This window comes from Sycon ciliatum, chromosome 8 (genome assembly GCF_964019385.1).
Source record: "Sycon ciliatum chromosome 8, ocSycCili1.1, whole genome shotgun sequence".
NCBI classification, from domain to species: Eukaryota; Metazoa; Porifera; class Calcarea; order Leucosolenida; family Sycettidae; genus Sycon; species Sycon ciliatum.
The window spans coordinates 13,957,401-13,973,989 of NC_088650.1; the positions used below are offsets into that span (position 1 = coordinate 13,957,401).

Consider the following 16,589-nt stretch of genomic DNA (forward strand, 5'->3'; position numbering starts at 1 on the left):
TTCTGTTACGTAGAACACGACTTACATGTGTATGCTGCAAAATACATGGACATGCACATGTATGCTGTTATCTATCTGCAACAGTAGTATTAGTAATCTGTACCACTATTAATTCCATTTTTCTGAAGCAGAATTTTGGAGCAGAAAAAGCAGAATCGAGCATTATCCACCTGGGCCTAGATCATGACATTGTACATAATGATTGTACATGTACGTGCATGCAGTCATGTACAAATCATGTAGACTCTACGTGTCATGTCTTTTACACACATGTACCTAGTCAAGTCCTTGTGAAGTAATTAGTTGTGCACGTCGCCCTGGCCGCGGGTGAAGCTTCCACTGTTCCAGCTTCTTCACGCGCGGGAGCGCGTGGTGCAGTGGTCACCATTGTTGATACATGTACCAGGTCACTAGGTCACTAGTGTCGGTGGCTCCTACTAGTACTACTAAAGTAAAGTTTGCACGTCCGCGTTACCACCGGCTATACAATTGCGTTGAGAAACACAACCAGCTTAGGAAGGTTCCTACTAGTACTACTAATAATTATGACTATTAGTACGGTATTACTTAGGGCGCGTTCGAATTGTCTTCATTAGTTGAAGTGTCCCATTAGAACGGTTTCTATCATTTTAGAGTTTTTCAGTGGAATTGTCATGGCGATGATGACGTCCGATCAGATCGACCATCTCCACGCACTACGTGACGTAGCTATTCCAAACTCTTCGAAACTTCCACTTTCCCATCGGATGAGTTTCGAGGAGTTTCGAGGAGCTTCGTTTTTCTGAAGAGGCCAATAAGGCCACCTCTTCAGAAAAACGAAGCTCCTCGAAAAGTCAAAGAGTGATAATTCGAACGCGCCCTTAGTAATAGTGCATGTACATGTAATTAAATTAGTTAGTAGATCTACTACTACGTAGACTACTACTACTAGTAGTACTAGTCCTGCCAAGTGCCATAGATCCTAGTGACCTACATACCGGTAACCATGATAACACTACAACTACTTACAAGTACAATCATGTAGTCACTAGATCCACATCAACCGTGCCATGGCATTAGCCACAGTGGAGATCCCCATCACGGTCGGGGACAGTCCCAGTCATGTGGATGTGCCATGTGATGTGGTGTTGGTTGATGGGGCCATGGAGTGTGTGGTGTACATGTATCCTGCGCGAGTGGCAACAGTCAGCGCACTGAACACCTGCCCTCTGGCTACAATTACAAAGTGCAGGCATACCGCGATGATCCTAGCCACGAGCATCCACGTACAAGGCTACTGCTGTTGCACACGTACGTAGCTAGATCTACATACAGACTAAACAGTAAACAGAGTGCTGATTCCGTGATTGTCACTACAAACTTGAAATCGAGCATACTACTAGTACATGTACTAGTCGCACATACGGTCGACAGTTGCAATCCGTATTATTACTAGGTACTTCGAAGAAGGCGGTTTCGCGCGCATCATGCACGTATAACTGGCTGGAAACGAGGTGATGAGTGTTGCCTTGTAAAGCCTACTACTACTAAAGGTGTGGGTGTGATGGAGCCTGTGAAGGCAATCGAAATAGAAACCGCGGTTATACTGCCAAAAATGTCCCCAACCATGAGAGCAGCATGCAGGGCTTTCGATGACTACGGGTCCACAACTAACTTACTTCTAAAGGATCTGGCAAGAGACCATTCGGAATTCGTGGCGATTTGCGCAACATCATACATGCATGTGACCATGATGAAGGCCTAGGTAGGTGCAGTACTATGCTACGCCTGTAAGGCTGTGGGTTCTTGCTTCGCAGGCGCAAACATGACGCCCGCTGGTGACTACTGTGTTTCTGCCTTTCAAAAAATTGGATGAACCGTGTTGCACCCACTGCGGGCGGTTTAAAAACCATTAGGAAGCAGCACAGCACACATATCCACATATCCACACCGCACTAGATCACAGCAACACATACATGTATCTGGTGTACTCACAAGAGCTCTACTTACAGTAAAACTGGTGGTCGTTGCGTTGAGGGAATGGACAGGGTGCTGGGTGTTGTTCGGAGTCCACGTCCGCGGGGTTGCGGCTTGATACGCTACAAACTCTAGTGTAGGCGATCCGTGGGGCGTAGCTGCGTAGATTCCCTGCCCGACCACGTGCAAGCCTCTCAATGAAACCCTGGCAAGGTCGGCTGGCAAGGTCGCAGTTCACTTTCTTGGCAGTCGTCCAAGTTCCAACGCTCGATGACAATACCACATAAGGGTGCTAAAGGCTGAATGGCAAGGCGCGACACCTTGTTTGGTTGCCCAGAATACACTCGTCCGCTTTTCGTCCCTACTGTCTAGTACTGATCGAGGAGAGAAATCGACTGCAACACACAGGCCGCTGCAGCTGTCTGGTTCGATCGATCCTCTTTGAAATACAGGAGGAAAAGTTTACGGGTGTCCCTGCAAGGATGCGGCATGCAGAGCTAGAAAGCGCCATTTATGCAGTGCAGTCTGCAAACTGAACGGCACGTGACATGCAAAGATAGTCGAATATCGTTCATTCGCGTTCGACGTTCATGCAGTGACTGTAGTGGTGGAATGGAATGCACTGGACTGCGGTATGCAGGTGACCATAGGCATAGGCTTTACACGATTACAGGTACTGTACAATCATGTACATGATCCCTCCTCCCTTCTTTAGGAGGCTTTATAATAATAATGTATTAGGGAGCATCTCATTAGTTCGCATTTTTTTCCTAAACGTAACGCATTTCGAAACGGGGGTAGGGGGGTAACGCCCTTTTCGAATAGAAAAATGACAGTTCGCACATTTTCTGGATGTGTACATAGTGTGCATGCAGTGCATGTTCTGTAGTACGAGTACTCGTACTTCAGCAAGAGTGTGTGTAGGTGTACATCTATATTTTGTACCTGTGTTTGGAGATCAGCTACCTTGCATACACTGCATGCATGCAGGCTACTCAGAGGTGTCAAATGTCACACCAGCCTGATCAAACTGTGTACTTGGCCAGCTTTTACAGAGTCAGTACACTAGTTGTTGTGGAGGAAGTATGTGCGTGTACATGTCATTCATTGTACTTGTACTCAATATCTACAGTCATAATTATTATCATGTAGATGGGGTACTACTGACTACAGTAAGTAGTCTGTATGCCATTCACTTAGTCTTTGACATTCATGTCCATGTACAGTGTACATTAATTTTGTACATGGGCATGGACATGCACAGTACAGTATTAGATCCACAGGGAAAATGTGCGATAAGACTTTCGAATAGAGGGGGGAGGTAGGGGGGTAAAGTCTATTCGAAATGCGTTACGTTTACAAAATAAGTGCGAACTTATGAGATGCTCCCTTACTGTGCATTCTCTTGTTTTAACCGTCAGAACGATTCGTCCTTTTTTAGTTTTCACAGGAAAGTGAGGAAATCTAGGATGAGTAGGAAATACATGTACAGACTTGTCACTACACATCCGAATGTAGCTAGCTGTACCCATACTGTACTGTGGTATTACATACATGTACATTGTATGTCATTACAAGTACTACAGTCGACCTACCCTTATAACGATAACCTCTATAACGATATTACCCTTATATTTATAACGATATTTTTCTGCCAAACCAAATCACTCCATTGACTTGTGTATACAATGCCTTACAACAATATTGCTATAACGATATTACCCCTATAACAATATAAAATGGGCTGACCAACCGACATTTTCCATTTTTATAACAATATCTAGCAGGGAATATGTAGAGCCCACTATCCAGGTAGGGCAAGCTTCACTTGATTAGTCGCTGGGACATGACGAAATGCAACAGGGGCACCAGTGGGCACCTTGCTGTGTACATAATGTGCATGTAAAATGATGTGTCAGTTTTTTATGCTATGAAGACTGTAAAAAATGAACCAAATCCATGCATTATGACGTATGTGTATGAAATGAACCAGTAACCACTATAACAATATTACCCTTATAACAATATGTCTTGGTCTGACGCAAATATCGTTATAAGGGTAGGTCGACTGTAGTACATGTACAATGTACATGTACATGTACAATGTACATGTACATTGTACATGTACATGTATCTGCTGTCTGATTATTGCACGCTGCGATTGAAACCCTGAAAAACAACATAGCCTTTGTCCACTTCAGCAATAGCAGCCTTTGGGGGATACGCTGCTTTTCTATAAATTCCAGCATATTTCACTGTCATTCGATCAAATGTGGTCACTAAGTAATGCTCTATAACCAGATTCTTGCGTCATCGTCTGACTGACACATCTGCCGACCAAGGCAAGGATTTGTCCCCATCAGTACCCGTACACTAGTGGTATCATTCATGTTTCACACATGTTTGCCTGTATCCGCTTCTCCGGTGAGTCTAGTCTTGAAACGGATTGACCAATAAAACATGACCTACCTGTACATTTAAACAATTGACGAGGAGACAATAGTCGTAAAATGGCAATAAATAAGATAAATTGTGCACTCATAACAACAGTAAAAATGAAGAAAGTCAAGTTCCATAACGTTTTCTTGTGACTGTCATCAGTGGAACGCCGTCACATAAAACTATATTAGCTACATGTGTACATGTATAAGTGTGTGTTTTAGTTATTACATTTTTATGTGACGGCGTTCCACTGATGACAGTCACAAGAAAACGTTATGGAACTTGACTTTCTTCATTTTTACTGTTGTTATGAGTGCACAATTTATCTCATTTATTGCCATTTTTCCTGTACATTGTTTGTGATTTCTGGGCAGGCAGAACATGCTTATCGTTACATGTATCAACCCCAACCTTGAGTATAGTAGAGCAAGCAGACTGTGTCTAGGGTCCAGCGGATTCTGCCGGCAGAAAAATTGGCAGAATTCGGTACTTTTTCTGGTAAGTGTCATGCATGTTTGGTATGTGGATAAAGAAATGGAGCAGAATTCGGGGCCCGCCACAAGGTTTGTACATGTATGGATTATGGTTCTGCCAATTTTACTGCATTTTCGAGCAGAATCTGCCACCTTTTCGAGCAGAATCCGCCGGTCCCTAACTGTGTCTCATGTTCGAAGACATACACGCTCTCCTTTTCGACTTACGGCTATCTGCATCACATGATCTCAAGCAGGCTCGAACGTTGAAGAAGGTGTACGGCTGACCTGTGAACGATTCCAAGTTCCAACACCTGAGAAACAAATAAATATCCTCCACATTATTACTTTGTCTATACTGTAGAGCTTTTTTCCATTCTGTCCTCATGATTTGACTTGTTCGGAGAGGCACAAGCTACTTACTATTCGCCGAAGCAGCTAACACTATTTCTCGAGTAATCAATGATTATGTGAAGCATGCAGGATGGCATCATTCGCATGATTTCCATGGCCATTCCAGGACGGCAAACTCAGAAGCCAGGACCTTCCACCTGGTCCTGGATTTAACCACATGCACATGTACATGTACTTGAACGGACCACACACAATACAGGTGGTCGAGGGCGAGACCTTGCCCTAGGGACGGCAAGTATTCCGTTTGAAACCCTGGAGTGTTACAGTACGTGCCATGGGCAATGCATGATAACTGATTGTCGAATACGCTGTACATGTATCAGAACTTGGAATGTCTAGAGATCAGGCTTGAGATCGTATGAAAATGGCTGAATGCTCTTCTATTACCATGTTGACCAATGCAGCCAGGCGCACATTTTATCTCTCTTTTGTCCAGTGTAGATCTACACTGGAATATGCAAGCAATGTTTACATGTACATGTACATGTATGTACACAGTCTGCGACAACATGAATATGATTTTCTCACCCGCATCTCTCGCCGTTCATTGCGTACTGTATTCCGCTACCCACCCACCGCAGATGTTCAGTGTATTCTGTCTCGAAACAACCTCACACCCATCACTATCCGTTTCTCCCTTAGGCCGCGGTCTCACCAAGTTCAGCCGTTTTTGGCTTGCGCTGAAAGTGGCTTGCGACTAGCCAGCTGACGGTCACACCAAAACTGGATGACGCGGGCATCGCTATAATAATTATGTATTTTATTTTGTACAATGGTGATGATCCGAATAATTTCCCCTGAGAATCACCTCACTTTGCCGATGATGACAAATACCAGGCTTTGTCGCCGGAGGAAGCGACACGTTTTCGACTTTGTTGATGAAGACGATACTGAGGAGGCCCTCCCGGCCCCGGCTTCATTCGCAGCAAACTTTTTCAGTTCTACGAAGATCCAGGCCGGCTCGTTTGCTCGTATCCTTTTTCATAGTCGTCTCGTATCGCGTTTTTGCTTCGTACCACAGCTCGAGCAATCGGCGCTCCAGTCCCACGCTCCAACTATCCATGGCTGTCAACGAAAACCTTCAAACACTTCACACAACTACAATACAAGAGAAGAAGAAACTATCTGACTACAACAAACGTCAACTCAAGTTCTTCAACTCCTCTTGCACTCTTGCACTTCAGCCAAAATTATTCAGCCACTTTCAGCTTTTCAGCGCTTCCAAAAGGGCTTTTTTTTTCAGCGCTTCCAAAAGGGCTGAAAGCTGAAAGTCGCTGGTGCCCCGATTTTCAGCCGTTTCCGTGGAAACCTCAGCCGAAAAAAGCGCTTTTTGGCTGAACGGCTGAATCGGGCTCGGTGCAAGCTGCATCTTCTTGTATTCAGATGCGTTCGTTCTTCTGCCAGTTCATTTCTGTGCCGCCTTTTCTGCCTTCGTGCCAATTCGGAGGCACGTAGCCGCACCTGCACAAGGTCTCAAGTCTCGCTTGGACTTGTACTGCCACGAGCCTCCTCTCGATTTGGCTATTCCTCTCTTTCTTATCTAGCCGCCGACCGCTGGAACTCAGTTCCGGCATCGGTCCGCCTTGCTGCTTCACCAAGTCAATTTCGTATCGCAATCCTAGATTGGCTATGGTAGTACCCCGTAAGGAGACCATCTCTGTGGGGACTGCCCTAGAGAAATATGAATAAATACAATACTACTACTAATATTACGCGTTCTCTGGTAACGTTATTGGACTGTGCCCTCGTGCATGGTCTGTACACTGGTTGGATCCTGGACCATAGATATGGCACATTCATGGACATAATCATTGCTCCATCAGTAGCTTAATGACGCTCAACGTAAGACTCCACCCTTCAAGTAAGCGTCAATGATGACAGCCTGCAATATTTGCAGCATACAGTGTGATCGGCCGCTTGCGTCAGTTGCCATATCATGGCATATGTCGTCGCCCACAGCACATCTGTCATGACCGGGGAGTGGGCCAGACATACTCTCAGGATTCTACAATTCCAGGTTCTTTATGGAAATACTTCAAAAAATACCAGGAGTCCAGACACCCATTCTTCACCCTCACCACACAAGAAGACCAAAGCTTCACTCTAGGACCAAGTAGTTCCAAGCTCAAACAACAGACAAGCAGCAACAACAACCAGCGATCGACGCAAAGCATCGAGCTATACTCTACAGTACAGTACAAGTACGAGTAGCGTGCACGGAGCGAAGCGAACGAGCGAGCAGCCAGCAAAGCATGGATAGTGATAGGTTTCACAACACTATTGACGAGTATAGACCGATCCCCTTATTATTGTCTGGGTTCGAGCAAGGGGGCAACTCCGCAGTCGCGTGGGATCCTGCTGCACACACGCGACCAACCTCACCTCGGCTGTGCGTGACTTCTCGCATGCGAAGTGCAGAGCACGCGAAATCTACACGCAGTGCAAGCCTGTCTACAAAAATGCCACAAGGACTTTTGATTTGAGCTGTTTTGTTTTTGTTTAGACGTCTTCCTTTTTACGACTTCAGGATGCCTTCTCAGGATCATTGCTGCGTTCCTCACTGTCAGAACAGGAGGACGAAGCAAACAAGTCAGTTCACTCCTTTCCTCGTGTGGAGCCACAGCGGCCTGGAGCAAGCGGATCCAGGCTATTCCCCGTGAGGAAGGACGTAGTTTTAGGGTCACTCTGAATATTTGAGTTGCAGCGATCATTTCGATCCCGAAGTCGAAATCGTTTTGCCCAGCTCTACAAGGGCAGGATGAGTCCAGGAAACCAAACAGCTGTCCTACGGTACCAGGTTTGCTTTTCGCAAGAGAGTGGAGTCTGGACGCTCTGCTCCCCATGCTCGCAAAACATGAGCCTAGTGCAGTTCGGTCATGGAAGTGCAGCGTCTGCATCACGAGCTCCCCATGCTCGCAAACCAGTATTTTGCTGAGAGGCAACGGCATTTTGAGTTGGAAAGGAACCTGGCTTAGTGCAGTTTGGTCCTGTAATGGAAGTGCAGCATCTGCATCAGGAGTTGGCAGCAAGTAGAGCTCGTGTACAGAGTCTCGTGGAGCAGTTGGACGATGGGGTGAAGAAAGCCGAAAAACAGCTTACGTACAATAACATAAAGAAAGACTCTGAGCCGCTCCAGTTTCTGACTGGTTTGCCTTCAGGTGTTTGGACCGCTCTGTGGGACTTTTTCGAGCCTAGCCGAGAAAACGTACTGCGCCGAGCCAGATCTGCGAAGACGGAAGCTGAGGGACGGCGGATACAGTTGGAGGTGGCCGTAAATCGCCAATGAGCATGTAATGGAGGATCAGCTGCTATTGGCATTGATGTGTCTAAGCCTGGGCCGAATGGAACAGAAGCTGTCATGCGTGGCACAAGTTGATCATCCGTTTCACGGTATATAGCTAGCTGAGCTGGAAAGATGTCTTGTTCCTCCGTTTGGGCATGATCCCCATTTGGGCGAGCTGGCGAGGTGTTCAGTCATCAATGCCATGTACCGCAAGACATTCTACATTGTGGATGAAACAGTTCTATTTTGCCATGCACTTAGGGTTCTCGCACCGGCACAACAAGACCCAACAGATCCTTGCACTCTTATTTTCTCCCATGGTAACATTGCTGATCACAACACCCGGTAGCCAGTCGCAGATGCAACCAAATCAACCAGGTTCTCTTACTCTTTTTTTCCAATACTGAAACCAAAGGTATACCAATATTTGCATCGAATGCAGTGATGATTTCAATGCTGTCCACTAGTACAACGCATCACCAGACTGGCATATAATCATGATAATATTATCCATTTCGCAACCACTGTCATTGCTTTCTTAGATCTTCAATTATCAATTTCGGACCATAAACCGTCTATCATCTTATATTATATCATCATTAGTATCCTGCTACTATCCTCCTCTAACGATGAGCTCGAAGAAAAGAAACAGCGGTCTAGAGGCGTAAACAATATCTGTCAACGGAAGTGTCCTTGCTGTGCTGGTGTGTTTATGCTTCGTGCATTAGTTCGGCCAAGAGCGCATGGTGGTGGCGGGTTGAGGATGTTAAATATACTAGAAAATAGTTCACTCTGAACATGCAGGGGGTATATTCATAGGTTCGAAAGAACCGCACACACACTTTGCTGCAGACAGCGGCAAGCTTTAGCCCTCGTGCTTCAAAGAGAGAGCAATCCACTGCGCTACGCTTGCGATTAAAAGCAAGCTTCGACTTTTCAAAGGTACGACTCATCATTGGCTCTGGGGTAATGTTCCTGGAACAAATGCCCCATTGCCAACTGAGGGCCAGGGAGCACGCAATCTGCCTTCCTGGGCGAGAAGTGTTCCAGCACAAGAAGCAGCACGAATACATGCTGACAAAGACCACCATCACCACCAGCCGGCACACAGCACACTGTTCTTCAAACACCATCCACTCCGTCCATGTGTTTGCACTGTCCTCCTCTAGCTCTTCACGCTCAACAAATACCACGCACTGCTCATCGTTTTTTTATGCTTCCTCTGGGTTGGCTAGCCCTTCGACTTGACAAAACAGCGATCACCACTGCACTGCTATCGTCACCCCATAGCAGTCGCTTCCGCCAGTGGCTTTTCCTATCTTTGCAAGGTGTCCAAGGATGGCTGCTGTTGTCACTACAGGCAAATCAGAAGTACTTTAGTGGCTGATGTCCAAGCAGATCGTTGGAAAATCGATTTTTCCACTTCAGGGCTGCTGATCGCGACTTGGTGACTTGGCAGCACCACGGTTACCTTCATAGAAGATGGCTCTGGAGAGGAAAAGACAGACCAGAAAAAGGTTACTATTATCTTCAGCACCGATCGCAAGGAGAAAGAAATATGGTCTACTGTACCCTAGGCACAAAATAAATCTCACAACACGATTCGCGATTCGAATATTTCAACAACAAAAAACTCACCTCTGGAGTAACTCCTGTTTGTGGCCCGAGATCGTTCCCTCCCGCGCCTTGAAAAAATCCTGCAGCGGCCTCACAGTCCATGTCTCTCTCGGAGACTCTGCTCCTACCAGCAGGAGGTTTAGCACCGCTCGAAGCCATCGCAAACTACTTGAACTAAGCAGAAGACATTCCAAAACAAACCTGAAACACACTGTCAAAGATGCTGTCACGTTCAAAAACTAGCTCGATCGCGAGTGAGGTTGCCCCCGTGCTCGAACCCAGTATAATAAGGGGATCGGTCTATTGTATTGATCGACGAGACACATCGCCGCCACGGCAAACACTTGATGTATGGAATCAAGCAAGAGTACGCGTGTGAGATCGCCCTAATCACAGCCCGCCGCGCGAAGCGCGAAGGGCTGTGATGCAGGCTGATCGAGCACGAGTACGAGTGTTTTGATTGCATTTCTGACATGCACCCACGCTTGAAACTCATATCAAAGCCCGCTCCACTAGGGCTTTGATTCACTGATCAAGCTCGCTTTTTTTTTACTCGACTCGGGCTCGAGAAGGCTGAGAGTCGTGCTTTCAAGCGCGATAGGAAGATCGAAGTGCGTGTTCTTGTCAGAAATCCAATCAAAACAGTCGTGTTCATGTTCTATCAGCCAATCACAGCCCTTCGCGAAGTATTTACAAGTCCGATGTATGGAATCGAGCATGAGTACGAGGACGAAAGTGCGGAATCGGAGCCCGACGCGCGCTAGCGCGGAGGGCTCCGATTCTAGCACTTGAGTCCGAGTACGAATGCTTTGATACCATTTCTGACATGCATTGCACGAACTACTTCGTACTACTAGTACTACTACATGTAGTACTTCACACATACCTAGTACCTACTCAAGGCACGCACACTAGACCAGACAAGGAACACAACTAGTCGCCAGTTTAGTACTTCAGACATGTTACATAATGACTAATGTACACAGTCACAACACAGAGATAAAACAAGGGCGGTCTAGTCAGCTAAAAACCAGGTCAGTTCAGCTTCTCTTCTTCGCAGTGACTACAGCCTACAGCCTACAGGTGCAGGTGAACATTGCAGTTTGCACCAAACTGAGCTCCGGAAAAGTTGATGGTCTTCGTAGCTTTCTGCATCAGAGACCGTTGGTGAGTTGGGGATTGCACTGTTGGGTCACAAGTTGCGATGTACTCATCAATGTCGGGATCGTGGAACTCAGTCTGCTGCTGTGATCGCTGAACGCTCGTTGTTGGCGCTGTAAGAGCACGGGTAGCAGCATTGGTTGCAGTTGGAGACTCTCCATCCAGAACTGCAGCCATCTCTTTTCTCTTTTGAAAAAAAAAAAAAAAAAAAAAGCGGCCTCTGATGGCTGAATCGGAGCACGCCTAGGCGTGCTCCGATTCAATCGGAGCACGCCTGGGCGTGCTCCGATTGGAAAATCGGAGACGCGCAAGCGCTCACAGGTCTTCAGTGGCTGATTCAAAGCACGGCAAGTCGCGCTAGGATTCGCTGTTGCCATGTCGATTGTCATGTGACATGTCAGAACGTAAAATCAAAGCCCGCCTGGGCGGGCTTTGATGGGAAAATCAAAGCCCGCTCCACTAAATATGGAGTTCTACTTCTTGTAGCATGCTTTGATGGCCTCATCTAGGCCCTGCTAGGTGCAATGCGATTGGTCATCTCCGTGCCTACAGTCTTGTGACATGTCAGAAGTATGGAATCAAGCAAAAGTACGAGTGTGAGATCGCCTAATCACAGCCCGCCGCGCGAAGCGCGAAGGGCTGTGATGCAGGCTGATCGAGCACGAGTGCGAGTGTTTTGATTGCATTTCTGACATGCACCCGCGCTTGAAACTCATATCGAACTTGTAAATACTTCGCGAAGAGCTGTGATTGGCTGATAGAACATGAACACGACTGTTTTGATTGGATTTCTGACAAGAACGTGCACTTCGATCTTCCTATCGTGCTTGAAAGCACGACTCTCAGCCTTCTCGAGCCCGAGTCGAGTAAAAAAAAAGCGAGCTTGATCAGTGAATCCAAGTCCTAGTGGAGCGGGCTTTGATCGTAAAATCAAAGCCCGCCTGGGCGGGCTTTGATGGGAAAATCAAAGCCCGCTCCACTAAATATGGAGTTCTACTTCTTGTAGCATGCTTTGATGGCCTCTTCTGACATGTCACAAGACTGTAGGCACGGAGATGACCAATCGCATTGCACCTAGCAGGGCCTAGATGAGGCGATCAAAGCATGCTACAAGAAGTAGAACTCCATATTTAGTGGAGCGGGCTTTGATTTTCCCATCAAAGCCCGCCCAGGCGGGCTTTGATTTTACGATCAAAGCCCGCTCCACTAGGGCTTTGATTCACTGATCAAGCTCGCTTTTTTTTTACTCGACTCGGGCTCGAGAAGGCTGAGAGTCGTGCTTTCAAGCGAAATAGGAAGATCGAAGTGCGTGTTCATGTCAGAAATCCAATCAAAACAGTCGTGTTCATGCTCTATCAGCCAATCACAGCCCTTCGCGAAGTATTTACAAGTTCGATATGAGTTTCAAGCGTGGGTGCATGTCAGAAATGCAATCAAAACACTCGTACTCGTGCTCGATCAGCCTGCATCACAGCCCTTCGCGCTTCGCGCGGCGGGCTGTGATTAGGCGATCTCACACTCGTACTCTTGCTTGATTCCATACATCTAGGCCCTGCTAGGTGCAATGCGATTGGTCATCTCCGTGCCTACAGTCTTGTGACATGTCAGAAAAAGAATTAAAGATACGGGTAGGAGCACATGTACACGGACACGACACATCTACATGTACATCTACAACATGTACTGTTGTAAACCACCAGTTCTCAATTATTGGGAAAGGCCTTCGCGCTTATGGCATTTTATTCGTTGAAATGTTGTATTTCGACTCCGCCGTAACGCTGATGTTGCTGCATGGCATACGCTATATTCGTTGTGTGCGTTTTGCTGTATACGCTGTTATGTCCAGTTTTATATGCTTATGTTTTGCATGTACGCTGTTTTTGCATGCTATAAATAGCTGGTGTTATTAGTGTTCATTGTTAATTATCAGATGAAGTGAAATATACTGTGTAAAGGAAAAGAGTTGTCCTCGTGCCGTGTGGTCGTACGATCCTGACGATTTAGAGAATCTTAGAGGGTTCACAACATTTGGCGACCACGCCAGGATAGGAGCGAGCATGGCAGAGCAACTACACAATTTGGAAGCCAGCTTTATCGCCAATGGAGTTCGGTTAGGATTAGAAGGCGAGTTGTTGATGGAACATGTGGAGCAGAGGCTCCAACAGTACGAGGAGCGTGAGGAGCGCAGTGCCAGACGGCGAGAGGAGGCGCTCCGCACCGAGTTTGACAAAACACTAAAGGAGATTAACGAGCGCATCGCCAATGCGTATGAGGGTGATGGTAAAGCCGCGATGGGAGGTACAGAGGAAGCTCCCAGTAACAGCGGGGGGCGTCAACCGTTGATGAAAATCCCCTCATATGATGGAACGCAGCCATTGGAGCGTTATCTTGACCTGTTCGAGGACATCTGCTCCAAGAACGAGTTCGAAGAAAGCGAATGGCTGCTGCGACTGCGCATCGCGCTAGCGGGTAGCAAAGCGGAGAGGATATGTATTGGATGCAATAATTACGAGGAAGCGAAGCGAGAGTTGCTCGCCTCGCTCGGAAAGACTCCGGATAAAGCGTGGAAGACATTGCTGACAGGCAAGCAGCGGTCAGATGAGTCGTTTCACCAATACGTTGTCCGTGTTTGCCGAGAAGTAGAAGTGTGGGCCACACTCGCTATGACAGAAGATGGCGAGGTGGACACCAAGTATAGCGCCGATATAGGTAAAATGTCCCCGGTGCTGCAAGCAATGGCAAAGCAGGTAATCTTGGAGCAATGCGGACCTGAGATGAAGACGTACCTGGTCGAACGGCAGTGCTACGGGATGTCACTGCGCCAGGTACAGGAGCACGGTGCGTCTTACCAGGTCGCGCACGGACGACAGGGTGATACTGCCAGGAAGCCAGTAGAACGATCCGTGCCAAGGCCCACGGCGTCGGCACAGTGCATGGCGATATCGGTCGCAGATGCAGAGAAGCAGCTAAAGTCGCTGCCACTGGAAGGGAGAAAGGGTTTTCTGCAGCGAGAGAGACTCTGCTGGAACTGCCTTAAGTATGGCCATATGGCCAGAGAATGTCGGTCAGGCTCGAGATGCACGAAATGCCAGAGGAAACACCACCTGCTAATACATGAGGTGTTGGATAGAGCAGGTTACAGCCGGGAGAAACCGACTGAGATAGTTACGGAGAAGAATGTTGGGTCGTGCTGTCTACACTCGCCAAGTGTGCGGCTGATGACCGGAGTGGCACGAGTTGAGGGAAGAACTCGAAACGCGAAGGTTCGCGTGTTCCTGGACTCGGGTGCTGAGGCGTCATTCGTGACTGCAGCGTTGGTGTCAGCAATCGATGCAGAACACGTTGGGGTTGAAAATGTAGAGGTGAAGCCGTTCGGCGCGGAACCAACCCAACAGCGCATGGATAAGTACGCCATCACGATCCAGGGTAGCTCCGCTAGCATTCGGGTACGCGCGTTCGTGAAACCAAAGCTTGAGATGGACCTGAAGTGCGCAAGTCCGCAGACCATTGCCCAGTGGCACAGTTGGGGAGTAGAGCTGAGTGACAAGCCTCAACAAGGGACATCAGACGAAATACATATGCTGATTGGTGCAGACTATATCAACGCGGTACTGCACAGCAAGAAGGAAGTTAATGGTGAGACGGTGTGGAACACAGAGATAGGTAATGTATTATCTGGTCCAGCGTCTGCACCAAGTCGAAACAGTCAGCCGGTGACCGTGTCATGTGTCACAGCCCACATTGAACAACTATGGCAGTTGGATGAACCTCCAGAACAACATCAGCACCTGCCATCTTTCCCGCTATGTCGCCAGGGCAGCGGGTACCAAGTGGGTCTCTTGTGGCAAAATGAGCGTCGCCCAACGGATAACTTTGCTCAAGCTAGAGTCATCGCAACGCGGCTTCTTGAAAAGCTGAAGAGGAATGGGAAGCGTGCGCTCTATGATGATGTGCTGATCAGGGAGTACCGCGAGCTTGGAGCCATTGAGCTGGAGCCATGTCAGAGCGATGCCGGGTACTATGTACCGCATCATGGTGTATTCCGCGAGCACGCTGCAACCACGAAGTTAAGAGTGGTGTTCAATGCCTCGGCGACGGCTCCAGATGGCAAGTCGTTGAACGACATGGTTGACCCTGGACCGTCGCTATTGCCGAGTCTCGCAGGTATGCTATTACGGTTCCGTGAATATAAGAGCGCGCTGCAAGCAGACATCCGAAAGGCTTTCTTCATGGTCGCGGTTAATCCCGAAGACCGTCCGTACCTGCGTTTCTTGTGGCCCGGTCGAAGCGACAGCGATGAACTGTTAACCTGGAGGCTAACGAAACTGCCATTTGGCGTAAACTGCTCGCCATACATGCTTACTGTGGTGATTCAGCATCACTTAAAGGAGCTACGGGCGTTGTCTGCACCCAAAGAGCGAGATCGTATTGATCTCTTGCTCACGAGTTTCTACGTTGACGATTTGGTCTCTAGTGTGTCAAATGCGTCGGAAGCCAAGGAGATGCAAGAGTTCAGCGTGCGTGTGCTTACGGATGCTGGCATGGAGTTACGCAAGTGGCGAGGCAACGAAATCCCGTGCGATCCAGAGGCCGGAGATAAAGTTCTCGGTCTGAAATGGAAAACCAGTGATGACTTGCTCAGCATAGCAGCGCTAGGCGAGTCCGATAGGCCGTCTGTTTGGACCCGGCGATCCCTCCTCAAGTGTGTTGCGTCAGTGTTTGATCCGCTAGGTCTAGCAGCACCGGCAGTTGTGCCGGGAAAGATACTGCTACAGCAAGCCTGGAAAGTCGGAGGCGACTGGGATGATATGTTGCCTGATGGCATCGCAGCCGCATGTGCGCAATGGTGGGGAGAGTTGGCCGAAGTGGTGAGCATTGACATACCACGTTGGATTTGCTGCAATCTTGACACGCCGATTGCGCTTCATGCCTTCGCCGATGCCAGTGAGAAAGCGTTTGGATGTTGTTTGTATGCAGTCGTCAATGGACAGTCGCACTTGGTATTTGCCAAGGCCAAAGTGTCACCTGTGTCTCCGCCCACGTTAGCCCGCCTTGAGTTACAAGCAGTATGTTTAGCGGCTCGCTACGCTGAGTTTGTGGTGAAGGAGCTGCGTGTTACCGTCACGCAAGTCTATGGCTGGACTGACAGTCTCACTACCGTTCATTGGATCAGTAATCCATCGTACAAATGGAAAACATTTGTGGCTAACCGCGTCAGTCAAGTCCAAGAGATATCGAAGAAG

At 47.9% G+C, this 16,589-nt stretch overlaps 1 protein-coding gene and 1 long non-coding RNA gene across 2 annotated transcripts in view; both read right to left on the reverse strand.

Moving 5' to 3' along the window:
- LOC135823758 (TNF receptor-associated factor 3-like) overlaps positions 1–2,170 on the reverse strand; it is a 65,559-nt gene extending 63,389 nt beyond the window's left edge. The window contains exon 1 of the mRNA XM_065336599.1: positions 1,990–2,170. The gene's annotated coding sequence lies outside the window, so the exon portion shown is untranslated. The remainder of the gene's footprint in view (positions 1–1,989) is intronic.
- A 7,070-nt stretch (positions 2,171–9,240) lies between these two features.
- Positions 9,241–10,477, reverse strand: LOC135823759 (uncharacterized). The gene is made up of 2 exons (XR_010554747.1): positions 10,207–10,477; positions 9,241–10,056 (listed from the first exon to the last, which is right to left on the reverse strand). It is a non-coding gene; the product is annotated as an uncharacterized LOC135823759 (long non-coding RNA).
- Positions 10,478–16,589: the final 6,112 nt, after the last annotated feature.